Source organism: Orcinus orca, chromosome 4 (genome assembly GCF_937001465.1).
Source record: "Orcinus orca chromosome 4, mOrcOrc1.1, whole genome shotgun sequence".
Taxonomy (NCBI): domain Eukaryota; kingdom Metazoa; phylum Chordata; class Mammalia; order Artiodactyla; family Delphinidae; genus Orcinus; species Orcinus orca.
Window position 1 is genome coordinate 85,018,655 of NC_064562.1, and position 14,979 is coordinate 85,033,633.

Below are 14,979 nucleotides of genomic sequence, written 5' to 3' on the forward strand. Positions count from 1 at the left end.
ATAGGGATTAACTTGTAAGTTATATGTTGCTTTTCTCTGACTGTTTTTAGTATTTTTTTCTTTGTGTTTAATTTTTGTTAGTTTGATTAATATGTGTCTCAGCGTGTTTCTCCTTAGGTTTATCCTGTATGGGACTCTCTGCGCTTCTTGGACTTGGGTGACTGTTTCCTTTCCCATGTTGGCGAGGTTTTATACTATAATCTCTTCAAATATTTTCTCAGACCCTTTCTTTTTTTCTTCTTCTTGTGGGACGCCCATAATTCGAATCTTTGTTCACTTAATGTTGTCTCAAAGGTCTCTAAGACTGTCCTCCATTCTTTCCATTCTGTTTTCTTTATTCTGCTCTGCGGCAGCTATTTCCACCATTCTATCTTCCAGGTTACTTATCCATTCTTCTGCCTCAGTTATTCTGCTGTTGATTTGTTCTAGAGTATTTTTAATTTAAGTTATTGTGTTGTTAATTACTGTTTGTCTTCTCTTTAGTTTTCTAGGGCCTTGTTAAACGTTTCTTGTATTTTCTCTATTCTATTCCACGATTTTGCATCATCTTTACTATCATTACTCTGAAATCTTTTTCACGTAGTTTGCCTATTTCCTCTTCATTTATTTGGTCTTGTGGGGTTTTATCTTGCTCCTTTGCCTGTATGATATTTCCCTGTCTTCTTATTTTGTCTGATTTACAATATTTGAAGTCTCCTTTCCTTAGGCTGCAAGGTCATAGTTTCTCTTGCTTCTGTTCTCTGCCCCCAATGCTGGGGTTGATCCAGTGTCTTGTGTAGGCTTCTTGATGGGAGGGAATGGTGCCTGTGTTCTGGTGTGTGGAGCTGCATCTTTTCCCTCTGATGAGCAGGGCCGTGTCAGGTGGTGTGTTTTGGGTTGTCTGTGTGCTTAGTATTACTTTAGGTAGTCTGTGTATTTATTGGTGGGTTTGTGTTCCTGTCTTGTTTGTTGTTTGGTATGAGGCATCCAGTGCTGGGAGGTGCTGTCAGTTGGGTGGAGCTTGGAATCAGACAGCGGCCTCCATGAGAGCTCTTGGCGATTAATCTTCCCTGGGGCCAGCATTCTCTAGTGTCCAGCATCCTGGACTCGGTGCTCCAACTCCAGAGCCTCAGGCCCAACGTCTGGTCGAGGGACCAAGACACCACAGGTCACTTGTCCCAGCAATAAAGGGGATTTGAAAAAAAAAAAAGAAAAGACTAACAAAACCCCAGACAAATGGTAGAAAGTAAAATCAACGAACAGAAACAGAAACAAGGAAACACACACAGACAAAAGAAACAAAAACAGAGCCAAATAAGTCAAATAGAAAGATAACAACCAAACAAACAGAAGAACCCAAGAGTGAAATCAAACAATTAAGAAGAAAGCTGACAAAAACCCTAAACCAAAAAACAAAGCCAAAGCAGAGTGCCAACTGAAAAGTGAAGCAAAGAAACCAAGCAAACTGACAAAAATAATATTAAAAAAAAAAGAAAATGAGAAGGGAGAAAGAAGGGAGAACAACAGAAATTCAACATAGAAACAGAAATATACAAAAAAATATATATTTAAGAAAAAGAAAAGATAAAGAAAACTCCAGAGAAATGGTAAAAGCAAAATCAAACAAAGAGAAACAGAAACAAGGAAACACACACACAGGTAAAAGAAACAAAAACTGAGCCAAACAAATCAAAAAGCAAGAGAACAACCAGACAAATAGAACTCAAAAATAAAATCAAACAAGTAAGATTAAAACTGACAAAAACACGTAACCTAGAAACAAAACCAAAGCAATGTGTTAACTGAAGAATAAAGCAAGGAAACAGAACAAACTGATAAAGGTGATTAAAAAAATAATAATGATAAAATAAAAGGGCAAAAACGAGGGACAAGAAAGCAAAGTAAAAATAGACATTGAAAAAATAATAAAAATTAAAAATATGTTATAAATCATGGAGATCCCAAAAGACTAAAAAAAAAAGAAAAAACTAAACAACAAACAAAAAAAACTAGAACCAACAACAGAATGAATCAAAACATAATAAAATTAATCGTGATAATTATGTTTCCCTCAGGTCTCCGCTATATGTGTCCTCGCCCACGCCATGAGTCACAGCCCACCTCTGCCTCCCCAAGAGGCTCTCCTCTGCCTCTGGGCTGGTGTCTGGACCTGCTGTGGGCCCTGTGGGCACCACTCAGACTGTGATCTGGCCCACTTCCTGTGTGTGCTACCCCCAAAGTCCGCAGCTGCCTGAGCTTCACCATTTTCATTTGTGGGAACACTCATTGTCTACTTAGATATTCCATAGATGCAGCGTCTACCCAGCTGATCGTGGGGATTTAATCTGTAGCTTGTACAGCTGATGGAAAGATTTTCATTCTTCTTCTTTAGTCACCCTGTCTCTGGGGTAAGGTTTGGTTTTATCCCTGCCTCTGCGTGTGGCCCACCTACAGGAGTCTGGTCCTGAGGCTGCCTTGGAGCTCTTGGCTCTGCACCTGTGAGGACCGAGTGCAGAGGTGGTATGACTGCTTGGATATTGGGAGCCCCAGTGGCTCCAAATGCACAGGGAAGCCAGTGGCCATGGGCTTAAGAGATATGGCCCTAATGAGGCCTTTTCTGGTGCCTGGCATAAGGCACGTGAGGGCTAGCTCCGAGGGGGCTTTTCTTTTTATTGCTCGGCAGCTGGCACACAGGAGCCAGCCCTGAGCCGGCTTCTTTTATTGTCGTCAGCAGGCACCGGCGTGTGGGGAGAAAGAGGTTACAATAGTGGCTCCTCCCCCTGTGTGTGACTCAGAAATAGCACCCAGTGGCAGTCCAGTCTTCCTCCATAGGCATTCCCTGCTGCAGATTTCCTCCCTCCCATCCCCTCAGTCTGTCTCCCCACAGCCAACAGCAGTTTTCTCTCTGGGCCTGTTCTCCAATCCCCATGCATCAGCTCCCAGCCCCCTTGCACACCTGTGAACACACATCCCAGTCTGGGGCACGTACAGCCGTGGTACGGACCATATGTGTATTTCTCACTCTGTCCCCTGTGCCACAGATTGGCCGCTTCACCTTCTTCTGACAGCCTCAAATGCTTCCCTTTTATCCCAATCAATTTCCCTGTCGGAGAGGGGGTTTCCCCAAATTTGGGAATCTCTCCTCTGCTTCATCTCCCCCACCCTGGGATGCAGGTCCCATCCCGTTTCCTCTTCTCCTCCTTCTCCCTTCTTTTTTTCCATCCTACTCAGTTATGCAGGGATCTTTATAGTTTTTCCAGTGTCCAAGATTTTCTGCTAGTTTTCAGCCAGCGTTCTGTGAGAATTGTTGCATCTATAAATGTATTCCTGATGCCTCCATGGAGAGAAATGAACTCCACGTCCACCTACTCCTCCGCCATCTTGAATCTCCCAAGTTTGCTCTTTCGGGGAGTAGAAAATAGATATTAATGTTGAGGTATGTTTTTTCATGCAAGATAACCTATACTGTACAAATATATTGTGCATTTGGGAAAACATATAAGACATGTATGCTCATTTAGCAATCTGCTGTTCTTTTTCTTCTGTTCTTGAAAATGCTCACCAACTTGTTCTAATAAATAATAATTATCCCTGGGTATAGCCATAAATAACACAAAGAATGATAGTTGATAGAATCACAACAGAAATTCTGGAAAGAGCTGTATATCTCACTCAATCCAACACATTCATTTTAGCAATTCTGTGTCAATTTATCCATCTTTCTTTAGATCATTAAGGAAGATATGTGCTCTGATTTTTGCTTTAATCTAATTATCTTTGCAATAAATTCTTAGAATTCATCACCCAGGAAAAACATGCTTTCTTTCATAAAATGAAATACTTCTTTTTGTTGGAAATAAGATTACACAATCTGTATTTTGGTGTTTGTAATAGCTGTGAGAAAGCACAGGGCCAGATTTAATTTTCAAATATACTTATGTGGACATAGTTTTAAAAACAGTTATTGTCTTCAATTCATTAAAACAAATTGTTGAGTGGGTTAAACATTTTGTAGGCCCTTTTTATTTAGCTTTAGTTTGTATATGTTTATCTAATGGTGTATTTCCATTTGCTTGTCTAAATGCATATTTCCATTTTCATGCAAGCCACCTCAATCATTTTGGAAAGTAGCTTTTCAGTCAGGTGATGCTTATTGAGAACATACTGTGTGCTAAAAAGTGTTCCAATGGAAAGCTAATAGGAATAAATTCTATGGAAGGGCATACATTCAAGTGACAAAGAAGATTAGGAAAGCCATTAGTAATAAAATAAGTTGAAAACTCCTCCATGCCATGATCTAGTCTTATACTTCCCTTTGTTTCATGGTGCTGAGGACATGACTGAGAATAATGAAGCCTGCTAACCTGAACCAAGTGAAGTACATCAGCAATTGATTTAACTTTTAGCCTTGATGATGGAGCAAAACTTGGGGAAAAGCTGATGATGCAAGGGTTGTATTGCTAGGTTAGCAGAGTATCTACAGATAAACAGTAAATATATATATATATACGCACATACATACATGTATATGTGTATACACTATATATCAGGCAGAGTAAATGTGTGTATATATATATATATATATGTATATGTTTATATATATAATTGACCCTTGAGCAACACAGATTTAAATTGCAGAGGTCCACTTATAGGCAGATTTCTTTCAATAGTAAATGCTACAATACTACATGATCCGAGGTTGGTTGAATCCACAGATGTGGAACTGAGAATATGGAGGAACCATGGATATAGGAAGCTGACTATAAAGGCATAGGAGAATTTTCAACTGTACTGCGGGTTGACACCCCTGACCCCTGTGTTGTTTAAGAGTCAAATGTGTGTGTGTGTGTGTGTGTGTGTGTGTGTGTGTGTGTGTATTTATACACACATACAACACATACATATACACACATACATTGATAAAGTATATTGAGGACATAAATGAAAAGGGAGATGTTTGGCACATTTTGGATAGCATTGTTCTTATAGAACAGGAACATTGAATACTTGTGCATTTTTTATCCAATTTGCCCCTCTATGTAACTAAGTGAGTGCTCAGTATATCTTCATTGAATGAATGAATAGGAAAGAAATTGCTTTCAAAGCACTATAGGGAAATAGGATGCTCACTGTAGATAAACCTAGATAAAAGCTGAATACTAGTCACGTTAGGGCACAACATAGTCTTTGATTGTGTGACTGCTTTATAAATAGTATAAGTTTGCATATGAATTATAGATATACAAAAAGAGGCAGGGCAGCTTCTTTCACTGAGCTATATACCTAGTTAATTCAGGGCCTTTCACATAATACATGCTCATTAGATTTGGTTGTATTGATTTAAAAAAAACACGTACATTAAAAGCCAATCTAAGCATATCTAAAAACAAAAGTTTAAAAATAAGTTATGTTAGCTACTTAGTAGTTAAAATGAACTGACTTTGATTAGTATTAAGTGTTAGCCAGTTTTGAAATACCAACTTTCAAAGCCTTATAAACAGTGAAGTAGCACAACTCTGGCACTAATTGGGTCTTCCAGGGAGCCTAATAAGTATGTATGTCTTTTACTTAGCAGTGCCAATTGCCACTTTCTCCTTGGAAGGAGGCTGAAGTGGAGGTGGCTCGGACTTGGCTTCTCATGTCCCTTTCAATGGTGATCACCTATGAGCTGGCTAGACTACTAGAGCCCACCCCCTCAAAAACATCTGTAGGGAAACTCATCATTGCTAAAAAACAGCTGTAAATGTTTCAGCTAATATTCTTAGTGAATGACCACCTAGAGCAGAAAGAACTGAATGCTTTCTGGCTTCTACCAGTACCCACGTAGAATCACTGGCTCTTACCACTTTCTTCCAGGAAGGGGTAACGTAGACGACCCCATGGTTGGAATGGAGGTGGCTCCACCTGGCTTCTCGTGTACCTTTAGTAGTGATTACACATGAGCCTCTAGCAGGTCAGGGGACTCAACTTTCTCTTTATCTATTTGTCAGATTTCTCTGAGGAAGCAGGCAATAAGTCCCTTGGAGAAATGTTTTTCTCTTGGTTTTCCTCCTACCTCACCAGCCTCTCTTCCTTGGTCTTTTCCTGGCTCTTTCATAGCTCCCTCACCTCTAAATTTTGTAGTATCTCGGGTCTTGCATTACTTTTCTGTTGGTGCATAACAAATTACCTAAAACTCAGTGGTTTTTAAACAACAGATATATATTATCTCACAGTTTCTTTGGGTCAGAAGTCTAGTGTAGCTTAACTAGGTCTTCTGTAAGACTGCAGTCAAGGTGTCAGCTGGCGTTGGGGTATCATCTGAATGCTTGACTAGAAAAGGATTTATTTCCAAGCTTAAACAGGTTGTTGGCAGGATTTATTTTCTTAAGGCTATAGGAGTGAGGGCTTCATTTCTTGTTGGCTGGGGGCTGGAGACGTTACAAGATGCCAGCTAGAGGCTGCCCTCAGTTTCAAGAGGCTACCCTCACTTCTTTGCCCAGCAAAGGTTGAGGTTCCCCAATATGGCTGCTTGCTTCACAAAAGTCAGCTAGTGAGGGAAAAAGCTCTGGCACAATTGGCACTGTAATAATGTGATCACACAGTGTCAATCACCTGCATGCTGTCATGTATTCTATTGGTTAGAAGCAAGTTACAGGTCCTGCCCACACTCTAGGGAATTGGAATCATACAAGAGCATGACCACCAGGAGGCAGGGATGATCGAGGCACCTAAGAGTCTGCCCACCCCAGGGCTAGTCTCTGTCATCCGTCTTCTCTGTCTGTACTCACTTCCTCTCGTATCTCACGTCTTTAAATACTGTCGGTGATTGGACAACCCTGTTTTATATTTAAAGCTTGATATCCTTCTCTAAACTCCACACTGATATAGCCACTGCTTTCTTTATATTGTTCCTCTTCTGATAGACATCTCGAAATTCATATATCCAAAGTCAAAATAATTATTTCCCCTAAAAGTAACCTGTTTTTCCCATGGTTTCCCAGTCCCACTAAATGGCAGCTCTGTTCTTTCAGTTGCTCAGATCAAAAACTTTTATGCCATCCTGACTCTTCCTGTTCTCTCATATCCAACATCCAATTTATTAAATCTTTATTTTTAATTTGCCATTTCTTGGTTAGTGTACTTATCTTCAGGTAACACTAGGACCTGATCTAAAATATAGGGCACTTGGTGGCTCTCTGGCAACTGGAGTCCTAATGGGAAGAAGTAACCTCTGTCTCCATTTTATACCAGCTGGCTCCGGGCCTGCTTCTAACAGGATGGACCACATGGAACTCCAACACCACTGCTCTCTGACTTCGCTATTGATGGAAACTCTTGTGGCTTTGCCACATGCCAGATTGGTTCATGTCAGATGTTGCCTCTCACCAAACAAGGCTGCATTTGCCTTAATGAACCTCTCCGTACAAAGATTAAGGAGTAATGCCGATAATGGTAGTCACCTAACTCCTCCTAACATACTCTCTCTGCAGGGTTTTCTCCTCTGGGGCCTGTCCTTTTTTCATCCAATGTTCTTTTTTTCTTTCCTTCTCGCCCACATTTTTTTGTTTGTTTTTAATTAATTAATTAATTTTTTGGCTGCGTTGGGTCTTCATTGCTGTGCACAGGCTTTCTCTAGTTGTGCCGAGCCGGGGCTACTCTTTGTTGTGGTGTGCCGGCTTCTCATTGCAGTGGCTTCTCCTGTTGCGGAGCACGGGCTCTAGATGCACGGGCTTCAGTAGTTGTGGCACACAGGCTCAGTAGTTATGGCTCACGGGCTCTAGAGCGCAAGCTCAGTAGTTGTGGCACATGGGCTTAGTTGCTCCGCTGCATGTGGGATCTTCCTGGACCAGGGCTTGAACCCGTGTCCCCTGTATTGGCAGGCGGGTTCTTAAACACTGTGCCACCAGGGAAGTCCCTCACCCATGTTTTGGAAAACTGTGTTAATATCTGTTTCTGGGTAGGTAGGGCTTCCTATCATCCACATATACTTTGGTCTAAAGTAATAAATGTATCATTTTCTCCAGGTGTATTTTTACTTTATAGAATGAAAAAAATTGTTCCTATCACTAGAATTTGAGACATTAGTATGATGGCAAATTTGATTTATGGCACAAACAGTAGAGGAGTTCATGCTTGTTTCCCTGAACTCACGTGGAAGAGGTAGCTCCCTATTCTCCATACATATAAGGTGAACCTTGATCAGAACTCTCCCTATTTGAGCTTGGGCACAGGTAGATAGTAACTCATGGAGGCAGCTGACAGATGAAAGGGGGTGATCTCAAATACATGGGTTGAGAAAAATTTACAAACTCCTTCTGTATCACTATAGAAAGACAGGTAACTATGTCCTCTTCCTTTCAAATACTTTGCAATTCTTTCCTTTGTACTTTAAGTTATTTCTTAAAGTTTATTTAATCAGGTGTCACTCGTATAAAAATATTTACTGTTGGTGAAGTAGTCTATGGTGATTTTCTCTGGGTAATATAGCCCATCCTTACCTTTTGCCTTTTTCTGTTTCCTTGAAACCTCACACTAATTTTCTAATTATATTTTTAGGAATCTGAATCTTGAACTTTCTGAGGAGAGCATCTGAGCTTCAGAGTTCCTATCAGGTAATGACAAAATATGGAAAAGACCCATGGTGCTGAGATTAGAATTTCACTGTGAGTGTCAATTTTAGATAATGTTGAGGATCCCTCCTTTTTTATGAAAGAAAGAAAGAAAGTTAAAGTTCTGGTAAGAAATTTTGTAAAAATTAAAATTGACAACAAAACCGTTTTAAAAAGTTGTATGTACTCTTAAGCACTCTATTTATTATTCAGAATTAGCCTAACCACAGAAAGTATAAGAGACATATACCAGTCTAAATAAACAAATGTTTCCAAAATAAGATATTTCCTATCTGTCGAAAAAGTTTTACTTGATTGACTAACTTGATAGTCTTAATGCAATCAGTTGGATGAAAAATAAAATGTGTATTGCCAGCAAACATTTTAGAGAGATAAGCACTTGTTGCAAGTACTATACATGCTTAGAAAAATCTTTACTTTGGCCAGCTAAGACCACCACATGTTTTAAAATGTCATCCATCATTTCAGTGTTAAGAGCGCCCCCTGGTGTGATTGTCTAATTATGTTTATGAGAAATTTAGGCACTATTTTTTTTTAATTTTTAAAAATTTTTATTGAATTCTTTTTTTTATTGAAGCATAATTGATTTACAATATTATATTAGTTTCAGGTATACAGTATAGTGATTCAATATCTTTGCAAATTATACTCCATTTTAAGTTATTACAAGATAATGGCTGTAATTCCCTGTGCTGTACAGTATATCCTTGTTGCTTATCTATATTAGACACTGTTTTTAAAACCTCATTTTGCTATTAGATGGTAATAGACCTTCTTTTTATACTCTGCTGACCTGACCAGTATGGTATGTAACTATCTAGAAATATGAATTTAATTTTTTCCTTGCCGTTATCCATGTTTATATCTGGAATCAGTGGTTAGCTTGAAAGTAGAATTTGGTAATAGTAATCCCTAAACTTCTTCAGTTAAAGTTAAGGACCAATAATATATCCTTTGGTAAATGTGAAATTGTATACTGAGATAAAATTTTATAGGATAATCAAATTCTTTGGTGGTAATAACCTTGTTAAATGGCAAATTTCTGTGAACAGTTTCTTTTTGGTAAACTCATGGGCATTTTAATAATTAAACATGAGAATTCAGACATTGCATTTTGATTTTGAAATATTCATTGTTTGGAAAAATTAATCCAAGTTTTAAGATTTTCTTACAACCCAGCAGCCCCCCTATAACCACGGAACTTGCAAATGTAAACATAATAATTCATCCCTGAATCACAATAGACCTCTCATCCATCCCCTAAAATCACCCCCACTCCTGTAAATTCTCATTCGAACTTGGCAGCAGGGTGTCTACTTTATTACTGTCATTTTTCCTTGCATTTAATATTTAGTCCTTTGGGAATAATTAAACCATCCTTGCAAAGTGAAAGTGTGCATAATATTCTAAACTACATTTCTGTAAATTTGATAACTGCAATTATATTTCCCCCTACTGTGTCTTCTCCAAACTTAGATTGTTGTGATCGTTTTAACCATTTCTCATAGGTTCTATGTTCTAAACTTGATCATTTACAGGGCTATCACACTGAGCTGTTTGGAATAGACTGCTTTTACTTTCATTTTCTTCTGTATGGTTCCTCTTTCAATTGAATTCTGAAGCCATAAGCTTAGCACAGTATTTATATTATGTCCTGGCCTGTTAAAAGGAAATTTTCTAAAATATAGAATAAAAAAAATCAGAACAGCGAACCTATCATAGTAGACCTGTGTTTGAATCTGGTTTGCAAATTTATTAGCATCGTGACCTTGGATAAGTCAGTGAGCCTCTCAGAGCCTTAATCTCTTCTCCTGTAAAAGGGAAATACAAATCAGTACTTTGCAGAATGTTGTTAATTCATCTTTTATGTTAATATGTATTTGAGATTTATTATCTGCCAGATTTAAGGCTGGATGCCTCATGAGCATTTAGTTCTCACAACAGTTCTGTGAAGTAGGTGCTTTTATTTCTATATTATTGATGAGGCTTAGAGAAGCTAAGAAGCCTGTTAAGTGCAAAGGCCAAGATTCCAATCGAGGTCCTTTTGACTTAAAATGAGCTTATAAACACTATGCTTCGTATATGTTTTAATCCTACTTACTCATTTCTGCTAATTTATTGATTTTGTTGTCCTTAAGGTCAGATTATCTCCCAATGCACAAACATACAGGAAACCAATCTTTTGAAAAAGAAGAGCTGGATCTTTTAACATGGATGCTCTTCTTGTCCGAAAACCAGAATTATTTTGAGAATTTATTCTTCTATACAATTTTTTTCAAACCAGGCAATGCACTAAGAGATCCTTTGTTATTATTTTCGTTGAGCTAATAGCAGTAACAAGGACTATTGGGTTGGTGAACCTTAAGGCACCTTCATGCAGAATATAAAGGCAGGATAATAGAATGCTAATTTTAGGCACTGTTGCATGCTTCCACCTCACCATTTCTGCTGGTTTTCTCTGGAGCTGGGACCACAATCTATTCCTTTTTGCCTTGCTGTTCTTATTTAAGTATCTAATTACTTGGATTGGCTTTGTGAAGACTACATCATTTTCCGTATGGTTTAAGAATTTTTCCTCATATTCTAGATACCAGATTTTATTCATTAATTGCTACAGAGGCTATAAGTTTCTGGTTTCGCTAATAAGTTGTTTTGAAGGCTACTAAGTAACTCACCATGGAAACATGGTGTGAACAGGCTTGTCCTTTGCTTAATAAAATCTAGTGTTTCATAATATTCCTTTGGTCCTTGAGATTTGCTCTAGGAAGTAGGCTGTTCAACCATGATTCAAGAGCACATTGTTGGGTTTCTCAATGGCTGAGTGACTGTTTTCTTGTTGAAGTTGCCTCATGTGCTTGGGTCAGATGTATAGGCATTAATGTGAGCAGCTGTGTATATTATTATGTCTTACTGAGGTTGCACATTACGCCAAACACCACTGCCACTAGGAAAATCAACTCAATCATCATCATTGAATCCATGAATGAGTGAAGAAATGGGAGTTGTTTTAGTTTTCTACCCTCATTTCTGCCCCACTCCTACACTTATTCCCCTGACTGCCTACCACACACATGTGCACACACAGCATTTGGTGAGTTTGTTCTTGGACTTGTTTAATGTTTGTGGAATCCGGTCTTTTTTTCCAAATCCTCTGATATTGTTTTGGGTTAAGCCCTCATATTTTTCATTTGAACAATTGGAATACTCCTTTAACTGAATTCTCTCTCTTCAGTGTTACATGCCTCCAGTAAACTGTCCCTAGTAACACCAGAATAATTTTCCTAAAACATAGAACTCATAACAGCTTAAAATTATTCATTGTCTCATTGTTCAGAAAGAGCCTTTGGTTCTTGCTTACTCTCTTCTAATTTGTCTCCCTACCATTGTCTTTACCCTCTGAATTCTGTGCTTTGCTCCACTGAAAAATTACAAATCCCAGAATGCTTTTCACTTCCTTTGCCTTCCTGTGCCTTTATGCACTAATGCACATGCCTTTATGCCAGTAACACCCTTCTGCACTTCATTTGGCGGGCTCCACTTTCTCCTCTAAGACAATCCTTCCCTGACAAAATTCTCACCCCACAAGCACATACTCAGTCTAAGTGCTTCTTCAGGGGAATTGCAAGATCCTGTGCTCACTTCTGTTGTTACAAGGTTTAGATTAAGGTGGGCAGCTTGAAGGCAAGTATTATGGTATATTATTCAATGTACCACAGAGCCAGATATTTAGAAAATGCTCAGGACAACTTTATTTATGAAGCCCATGAAGAGGCTTAATGAAGAATAGAAAGATACTGTGTTAGGATTCCCACGAAGATCTCATGCCTCAGTCAGGCTTTCAAGCTTATAGATCAAAATGTCTGACTTCTGTCAGCCATTACTGGGCAAGATGGTGAAGCAGCCATCAGTTGACGTTATATGCTCTCTTTCATTTACATTGAATCTTTTACATTTTCACTTAAATTGACTTTTTCCCAGCACTCATATACGCCTCAGTACCCCTCTGTGACAGTGATTTTTTGTGGCTTAATATTCATTCTCTTCTTCTTTTTACTTGTGGTGTCAAGAGAAAAAAAAAGACCACAAGCCCCCCCATTATCTCTTTCTCCTTTTTGCTATGGGAGACAATGTGCCATAATTCTGTCCAATGAAATATAAACAGGAATCTGATGGAATTTCTGGGAAGTCTCTGTGTTCTTGCTGTTGATGGTATCTTGTCTTCCTTCTGGCCCTTTCTTTCTTCCTTGCTCCTGGAAGGTACACACGATGACTGGAACTGGAGCAGCCACCTTGCTGCCTTGAAAGGTTAGGAATATTACTGAGGTTTTAGCCATGACATACCTGAACTTTCAAATCAATAACAGTAATTTCCTTCCCTTGGAATTCTCATTATATGAGCAAAATTTACCGTTTTGTGTTTAAGCCATTGTTATTTGAGTTTTCTGTTGCATCAACTGACTCACTTCCCAAACTGATACTTCTTACATTTTAAATGAATGCATTAGAAGTTAGTGGTATAAGTTTTCCACCTCTCCACCTATGTTTTATATCTGTTAACTCAACAACCATGTATTTAGACCTACTGTCACCATGTATGTACTACCCTAGACACTAAGATATAATGACTGGAACACCATGCCTATGTAAATGGCTTACAGTCTCATGGGTGCATAGAAACAAAATTAATTATGATATTGTGTATTAATAATGATTAATTATGACAATATGAGATAGAATATATAATACAGCAAATGCCACAGCAGTATATGTAGAAAAGCCTGAAGGTAAACAGAAGAGAGAGTATTTACAATTTGATCAAGCTCTCCTAAAAGTAAAATCAAAATTTTTAAAATCAGAGAAATGAATCTCTCATCTGGGATTTCAGGCACCCTGAACAGGACTTAATCCTTGTGCCTTTTTAGTGACAGCGTAGGTGGTTACTTACCTTTATGTGTCAGCCTTCTGCCTCTTACTAATAATTAAAATGAGCACTGTCTAGGAGACCAGAGATAAAATCCACACTTTGAATTGCTGACAGGCTGTCTTTGGAAAGCCAAACTGGTGAAAAGCAATTTGTGGAGAAGGAGGGACAAGAAATGACACAGGAAGTTGCCAAGGATTCAACTGACACACAGAGTAGTAAGCCAAGAGCTGTGACAAGGATGGCAGTAAACAAGAAACCGAAGCTCAGTTGTTGAAAGGCAAGAGTTAGGTAGTGGAGAGAGACATCAAAGCATTAGGCAGCCAACAGCCTGGAACAAACTCACAATGAGGGAGAGCTAGGGAACAAGCCTCCTCAGGAGAGCACAAAAATAGGCTCCAGGACTCCAGGACTCTCTCTGAAGTCTGTGAGGAAGGCCAGAAGCAGATCATAATAAGGACACTATTTATAAAATCACAGCAACTCAAAGGAGTTAAAATGAGAAAATGGTGTCAAAGTAAAGCATAAAAATTTTAATCAGTCAATGTTTTGAAAAGACACGAAACACTCAAAGAAGCTGATTCAAAAAGAAAAAAAAAAAAAAAAAAAAAAGAGAGTCCAGGGACATTGGCATTGATTTCAGTGCTTGATCTTAAGGTGATTATTTTTGGTACAGATTTTGAAATGAAAAAAAGCTCAGGAAAGGCAAAATCAATGTGGAATAAAATTTCTGGGATTGGGCCAAATGCCATTCAGAATTCTCAGGTCTTGGGATAAGCTACAGAACTGAGCACATTACCATTTATTCTAACTGTGACACAGGGTTTTCCCAGAAGATGAATGAGAGGAAAGCTGCCAGTGATCCAGGTTTGAATAATAAGGACTGACCATCTCCAGTCTACCACACACTTGAGAGAAGCTATGAATACCAATAAGGCATCAAGACATGTTGTGTGATCACAGAATACTCCATACTTTTACTCTACTCAGGATTAATGGACCAAGTTATGCTTGGTCCATTAATGCATGACCACCAGGGTCTGATAGAAAATTATAGATACTCTCCTAGGGCATAAGTCCAATCTTCCTGAAAAAAACAGGGAACAACTAACATAGGTAACAGGTATTTTGGCTTCTGTGACCATATTCCATCTGTACTCTTCATCTAATGAGGGACGCTAATTACCTGTTCTAATGAAATTTCATCAAGAGTGGTTTTCTGAGATATATATATATATCATATATATGAGATATGTTTGCATTTTATGTATTTTTATATCTGAACTATATTGAATCACTTATAATATTACAAATTATCTAAATTATTTCTAATGTAAGACATACAGGTAGTTCATTCATGATGGTTTTTTTTACTTTTAAAGTGCTGCCTCTGAGGAAGCATGATTATTTTGCATGATGTCAAATGTCATAGAATAGGGATTTGACCTAAATAACTTTTAACTTTCC

At 38.4% G+C, this 14,979-nt stretch overlaps 1 protein-coding gene across 1 annotated transcript in view; it reads left to right on the forward strand.

Annotated features, from left to right (window-relative positions):
- LOC101278311 (cytochrome c oxidase subunit 7B2, mitochondrial) overlaps positions 1-14,979 on the forward strand; it is a 166,724-nt gene that overhangs the window by 73,334 nt on the left and 78,411 nt on the right. The window contains exon 2 of the mRNA XM_012532488.3: positions 8,518-8,573. The gene's annotated coding sequence lies outside the window, so the exon portion shown is untranslated. The remainder of the gene's footprint in view (positions 1-8,517; positions 8,574-14,979) is intronic.